Here is a 6,468-nt window from a genome sequence, read left to right on the forward strand (position 1 = left end):
TCTATCTTTTGTTTGTTCTGTTAGTGACAATAGATGTCTGAAGACTTCTAGAACAGCTTCTCTGTGCAAGAGAAATCAGGAACACGGCATCTGCATTTACCGTAAAAATTAGCCATCCTTCCCCATGTACACTACCTCACTACCTCTGAGACACACGTGCTCCACCATGCCAAAAGATCACTCCTGCTGCAGAAATCCTAATCCAGAAGCAGCATTCTGCTCCCAGAAATGACTGTTGCTCAAGAAGCTGATTTTAGCCAGGGACCAAAATAGAGGAGAAAAATACGTTCTCCTGCTGTTTCCCCTGTTGCCTCTCCTCAGAATTTCCTGTGACAAATCAGCTGCTCGTTTCAGCACGTCTCTCATAGACTGAACACTAGTTCGCAGGGGAGCAGAAAGCAGCGTGTGTGTAACACTGTCACTGGAGTAGCACGGCACACGACTCTTAAAAACAGGCAGAAATGATGGGAAGGCGCCGCGTGTTGCCTGCTGGACAGCTCGGCTGTCTTGCACTTGATGGGAACAGTGCTGCATCCTGAGAAAAAAGGAAATGATTTTCTTGCCTAGACTGGCACGATGTTGCCTAGAGGCTGGGTAATGAGGAGCACCTAAAAGCTGAGACCTAGATGGATGTGCAGCTCAGAAGACGGCTGTGACGGGAACAGCACTTAGAAAGCTCGAAATGCCTGGGGCATGGCTACCTTCAGCATTACTCTGTATTACAACGAGGTAGGAACTAGACGTGTAGTATCTGCTCACAGTTACCTCTGTGCACCAACACATTTTCACTGCAACAAGGTTTTGCTCCTCTCCAGTTTCCCTCCTTCCACAGGCACTCCAGGTAACCAGGAGCAGCTTCACCCTTGCTGTTCCTGCAGAAAGGATTGCTATATAAGCCACAAAGAGAACATATAATAAGAACATATTTTATATACTATAATAAAACAGGGCTGCCACCACCAGTACTTTTCTATCAAACTTTGCTGCAAATGTTCATGGTGACTCACTCAGGGACTTGCTAAATGAAAAAAAAAATGAAGGAAAAATCTGCTGGTTCTCTTCTCCTGCAGGTCATTCCTCTCTTCCCCCATCTTCATCACAGCTGCTCGCACACTCCTCCCCATCTCCACTGAAAAAGACCCAGCAATTTGTACCTCCAGTGCTCTACTGAAGGTCCTGGATTGGTCAAGGAAGGTTTGGGGTCTGGTCGGGATCATACAGTACTTCTGAGTCCATTTACAGCATTTGGCAGGATTACATTGCCCCAAAGCAATCGCTCCCCAAAGAAAGCCCTCCAAGTCTTCTCTGCTCCCCTTAGCTTGGTGTCATCTGCAGATTTTGCAGTCCTGGGCACTGCAGCGAGGCTGCACATTAATCAAGAGTCTCCAAAGAGCATCCTGCAAGACCCCACTTCTTCACTGACACTCACCTCTAACTCCACGCCACGACTCTGCCTTCTTGCCCGTATTTCATCCTTTCCCATAATGGATTGCTTTAACCTACATTTAGGGAGTTTGCACTATAATCCATCATGCAAAATTTTGTTACAATCTTCTGGAAAACCAGATAGATCTATGCTACCTAGGCTGATAGTTATTTCATTAGCATAAGTGATCGAATTAGCCAGACATGATTTACCTGCAATACCTCCATGCTGACTCACTCCTGTTTTACTCTTTCCAAAAAAACAACTGCAACCCAGCTGCAAACGAAGGCTACCAAAAAGATTTACGAAGGACCATATTAGCCTTGTGTCTTTGCCTCCTGTTCCTACTTGTGTTGTGACAGAACGTACACGTTACTTCGGGAATGGGCCAGATTATGAGAGGGCCAGAGGGTGCAGTGAGCGGGGCTCCGAGACATGAGCTTTGCCTCAGCATAACATTTTGCCTGCTCTAGTCCAGAAAACATCTGGCTTTGAAGCAACTGAAAAGCTCAGGCCTTGGATTTGCAGCTGTCTAGATTAGGTTTCCAGGGAAGGAATGACCTAGGCAGGATCAACTCTATGCACGTATCTATTGACAGACATTTCTCTAGCCTGTCCTTAGCAATACCCTTCCTGCTCAAGCTGCTGTGCAGGCAAACTCTCCTCATTGCAAGGCGAATTTCCCAATGTCTATTTTTTTCCCCCACTGCAATTCAAGTCCATTATTTCTGGCCCTATCCCTGCATGATGGGAGAGCCAAGTCCAAGTTGTTCCTGAGGACCGGGCAGAAAGACCTGCTGTTCTTCCCTCAGGGCAAGTGAAAATTTTCTCTCCGAGTGAAACCTCCCCTTCCCTGACTGCACTGGCTGCTTGTGACCCCCAGACTAGGTGGGCATCACTGCCAAGGCGCAGGCTCTTGCCCGGCTGAAAAACAGGGCGCTTTCTCTGGGCTTGTTTCTCTGGCACCTTGCAGGAACTCAGATGAAGTGCACAGAGACCGGAGGTCCCCGGCCCATTCAATCACCGGAATGTTCCCCCTTCTCATTCTCAAACCCGTCTGCCCCATCCTGAGCTACCTTCAGGAGATCCCTTCACTTCTCCTGGGTATAAAAACGTCGCTTGTTGCAGTTCCTTGACCCGTCACGACGCCCTGTAGATAACAACACCCTTATGCTTAGGCTTTGCCCACATCCGAGCAGGGAAAATCGCGAGTGACAATCCAAGCCCCCGAGGATCCCCGCTGCGACAGGGCACCGCACGGGCGGCTGGCCTGGCCCCCGCACGCTCTACACAAACGCATCTCAAGCTGCTTCACCAGCAAAGAGCAGAGGCACTTCACTTGTGTGAAAGCCAAGAATTTTCCCTCGTTTTGCTGTTGGCTAAGCATTCTGCAGCGCTCCCACACGCAGAATTTTAAGAGTGCGGATGAGGCGGCTTGGGAGCGCCCTGCATCCTGCCTGGAAGTGGGTTTTGGCCGAGGGGAGCGTTCTGCTACAGCAGAATGCTTCTGAGGGCCTGCTCTGCAGGCAGGCTGTCGGGTGAGCTGTCTGGTACCACCTGAATCATTAAATTACCTTTTTAATTTGGACGGTGTTCTTAAACGCAACATCCTGCTGAGGGCAAGGTGAGTCAAGTGGTTATTAAACGGTCACAGCTAAAAGGCAAAACAAAGATCCAGTCATTAAAGCAGGCACAGAAAACCAAGCCCCTTTCACTGTACAGCAATCCTCTGAACGGCTTCCCACTGGCTGGCAGCGGAAAAGAATACAGCCAGAGATTATGTGTTTTTTCCTCCTGCATATACTTTCATTCAGTTTCTTGGGGAAAGAACTTTGGAAGCACTTAGGGATTTAATTGAAAATTAAACCAAGTTAACCGTGACAGTCACAGAGGTCACTTGTGTTTCACACCGGAGCCCCCGCGGGGCGGGATCAGCTAATTGAGGAGAGGGGATGTATCCTTGGGGAAGAGCGGGTCCCAGTCAGGCTTTATCCCCAGCGAGACGGCGGCCTTGATCCCGCAGACGCTGCAGCGTGCGACTAAAGCCCAAGGACACGCGCAGGCATCGCTGCCTTGCAAAGGTTTGCAGCACGTATTAATTGAGCGGGGCTTTGGCAACTTGGGACCTTAGTCAAATCTAGGGACCTCTCGGAAACCAGAAGACACTGAGTACGTTCAGGGTCTGTCTCCGAGCAGAGGATACACATGACACTCCATGTAAACCCCTTAATTAGCGCACAATCCGTAGGCTGCAAGGAAACCTTAGTCCCTTCTCGATCAGCCCCATCAAAGGCGTGACGGTGCTGCAGAGACTGCTCCCCTCTAATTACGCGTGATCACGGAAACTAACCACGTACTGTATAATTAGTGCAAAAAATGAATTATTTAAGTAACTCACATTTAACAAATCGTACTGTCATTCCGCTTGCAAGCTGGTATTCATTTTACACAAAAAGGCATCCCTTGTAACAGACTTTCAGGCTTTTTTTCTTTTTCTTTTTGCAGATCTCAGAGTTTTCTAGGGATTTCAAATATGAAGTATTGCATTCTCACATGGCAGGAGCTACCAGGTAATAGCTTATCAGACAGTCTGATTTTTAAGCAGCTTCTTAGCTGGATTAAGCACAGTTATGTACAGCTGTGAATTGAGAAAAACAAAATATAAGGGAGGGGGGGCGAGGGAAATGATAGGTTTTCTCTCACTTGACAGTGATCTTGCTTTTCCCTCTCCTTTTCCTTGTACATTTTCATAGTTCTGCAGACAGGTAATTACACGTCTGACGTAAAGACCAGCCCTCACAGTTCACGCTTCAGAGCGGGCAGAATTTAGTCACAATTTTCTCACAGGAATCACAGGCTCAGTAGAAACCTAGCTGGGATGCAGGAGGAGGAGGAGGGACTCACTTGATCACCGTATTTTTCAATGGAAAACCCGGGAGCAGGTTTTCCTGACAATTGCTCTCACCTGTAGGCACCTCTCTAGGCTTGGGACAGAGAGCCCAAAGCAGCGGAGCGGGGTCGGGCGCGTGAGCAGAGCCATGCTCTGCACGCTCCTTCCCTCTGCGCAGCTCGATAGGAGCCGGGACGCCCCGACCTGGGCCAGGTTCCCAGGCAGCCCAACATCCCAGCCCTGCCGGTGCTGGCGCTTCCAGCTCGGCACTGGCAAGGGCAGAGGCAGCTCGGTCGGGCTGTGCTGCCCGCCCAGACCTGCCCTTTCCTCCCCACGGCAGCTTGGAGCACGTAGACGCAGCGCAGCCCGGGGCCGGTGGCAACGCGGGCTAGTGAGAACGTGTCACCTGTGCGGAACGGGAGCAAGAAACACTCCTCGGAACTGGGAGCCCTGCAGCCCGCACCGGGGCCAGCCCGCGGCTTCCACCCGCCAGCGGATCCTGCTGGGAGGATGCTGGTTTAGGATGCTGGGAGGATGCTGGATGCTGAGCAGAGGATGCTGGTTTAGGCTGCACCGCCAGGTGCCAAAGGATCCCCTTCCTGGGGTATTTTGGAGGCTCTCTTAGACACCAGTGTTAAAGATTGCACAAAGAACGGACTGTGGAGTCGCCATCACACATTTCCCTGCTAAAACACGCTCGTTTTCCAGCCTTCAGTTATAATTACCTCCAAAGGGCTGTGCCTGGCAGTGCTCTTCTTGAGCAGGGCCTGCCCCTAGAGAACAAACCAAGGAGAAGCTGCTGAGCACACAGAGCAGCTAAGAAAACTTGTCCTCAGAAGAGCCCAGTGAGGAGACATGGAAAACTGGGCTGCACCCCTGAGAATCATCTTGGCCATCTGGACCATAGGGAAAGGTGGGGTGGACTCTTTCCTAATAGGCACATATCCAAAACTGCTCCTAGCAGTATCAGCACGGGACACTTTCCCCTTCTAGCCCAGGAAAACTGTTCCTGGCACTACTACTCTAGCCTAGATCTCTCCTGCCATAGGTTAACTTCTTCTTGCCCCCCTACTGCCTTGGGGAGCTGAGGAACTGCCTATTCCCTCCCTCTCTGGGAGTATCCCAACTATGCCCCAAGGTGGCTCAGGACAGAGGGTCCCAGTTCCTTCAGCTGTATCCCAGGGGCAATGTCCCTGCGATTTCTGATGGTGCTGCTGCTATTTCAGACTCTCTTTGCGCACCTCTTGTATTCCCATCGAGCCTCTGCCCACACTGACCAAGCAGGGACTGTTTTCTCTCTCTTAAGAGGTGTCACTTCCATTTCACGAGGGGAAAGACATGAAATAATCTGGTCTGAGATGCTGGAAAGGGACACAAAAGCCCTGCCTGCGCTCTCACCAAGGATCTACACCCGCCTGAAGAGTGACGATAGGAAAATCACTTTGGATGGTGAGACGAAGCGAGGAGCACGACAGCTGGGTTGGGATGTCGGGTCCCGGTGACGGTGACGTCTCCCAGGCCGCCCCTTCTCAGCGCGGCCCCTTCTCCAGCCGGCAGCGCTTTTGTTCGCGAGGAGAAGGGCCGCGCACGCAGGCAGGCAGGGCTGGACACTGTGTGCTGCATGGTGCCCCCAGCCTAAAGAGAAGCTGATGGGATAATAATTAATTGCAGCCTCCCTGTAAAAAAAGACAAGACAAAGCAAGAGATATAAATAAAATCATCAAAGGCGCTCACAGAATGGGAGCTGTGTCTGCATTTTGCGGGCAATTTACAAGCCAAAGGAAGGTTGGGAACCCAAGGACTGAAGAGCCATAAAAATCGATGGAGCCCTCACAAAACCGAGACAGCGCCTCACTGCTCTGCCTGGTTACCAGGCAGAGGTATAAATTCCCTCCTCACCTTTGTTGTTTAAGGAGCTGGAAAGGGAAGGGGGGCGGGAAAAGGCTCGGAGCGGGAGTGACCCCGAGCTCCCGTGGCTCCGAACAGTGGGGAGGTGCCCTGGGAGAGAAAGGAGGGGACAGAAGGCACCGCGGGGCTCCGAGGGCAGGCGGCTGCCGGCAAGGGCTGCACGCTGCAAACGCGCTCTGCAGAGCTGCGGCAGCCGGGGGGCTTTAATGGAGAGAGCTTCAGCTCCTTGCACCAGCAGGTCTCC

General features: G+C 51.4%; 1 long non-coding RNA gene across 1 annotated transcript; it reads right to left on the reverse strand.

The window, feature by feature from the left end:
- Positions 1-780: 780 nt before the first annotated feature.
- On the reverse strand, positions 781-5,923 carry LOC112951012. The gene is made up of 4 exons (XR_003250121.1): positions 5,715-5,923; positions 3,825-4,064; positions 3,001-3,080; positions 781-872 (listed from the first exon to the last, which is right to left on the reverse strand). It is a non-coding gene; the product is annotated as an uncharacterized LOC112951012 (long non-coding RNA).
- Between the last annotated feature and the right edge of the window lie 545 nt (positions 5,924-6,468).

This window comes from Nothoprocta perdicaria, unplaced genomic scaffold (assembly GCF_003342845.1).
Source record: "Nothoprocta perdicaria isolate Ctin4 unplaced genomic scaffold, notPer1 scaffold_332, whole genome shotgun sequence".
Classification (NCBI taxonomy): Eukaryota; Metazoa; Chordata; class Aves; order Tinamiformes; family Tinamidae; genus Nothoprocta; species Nothoprocta perdicaria.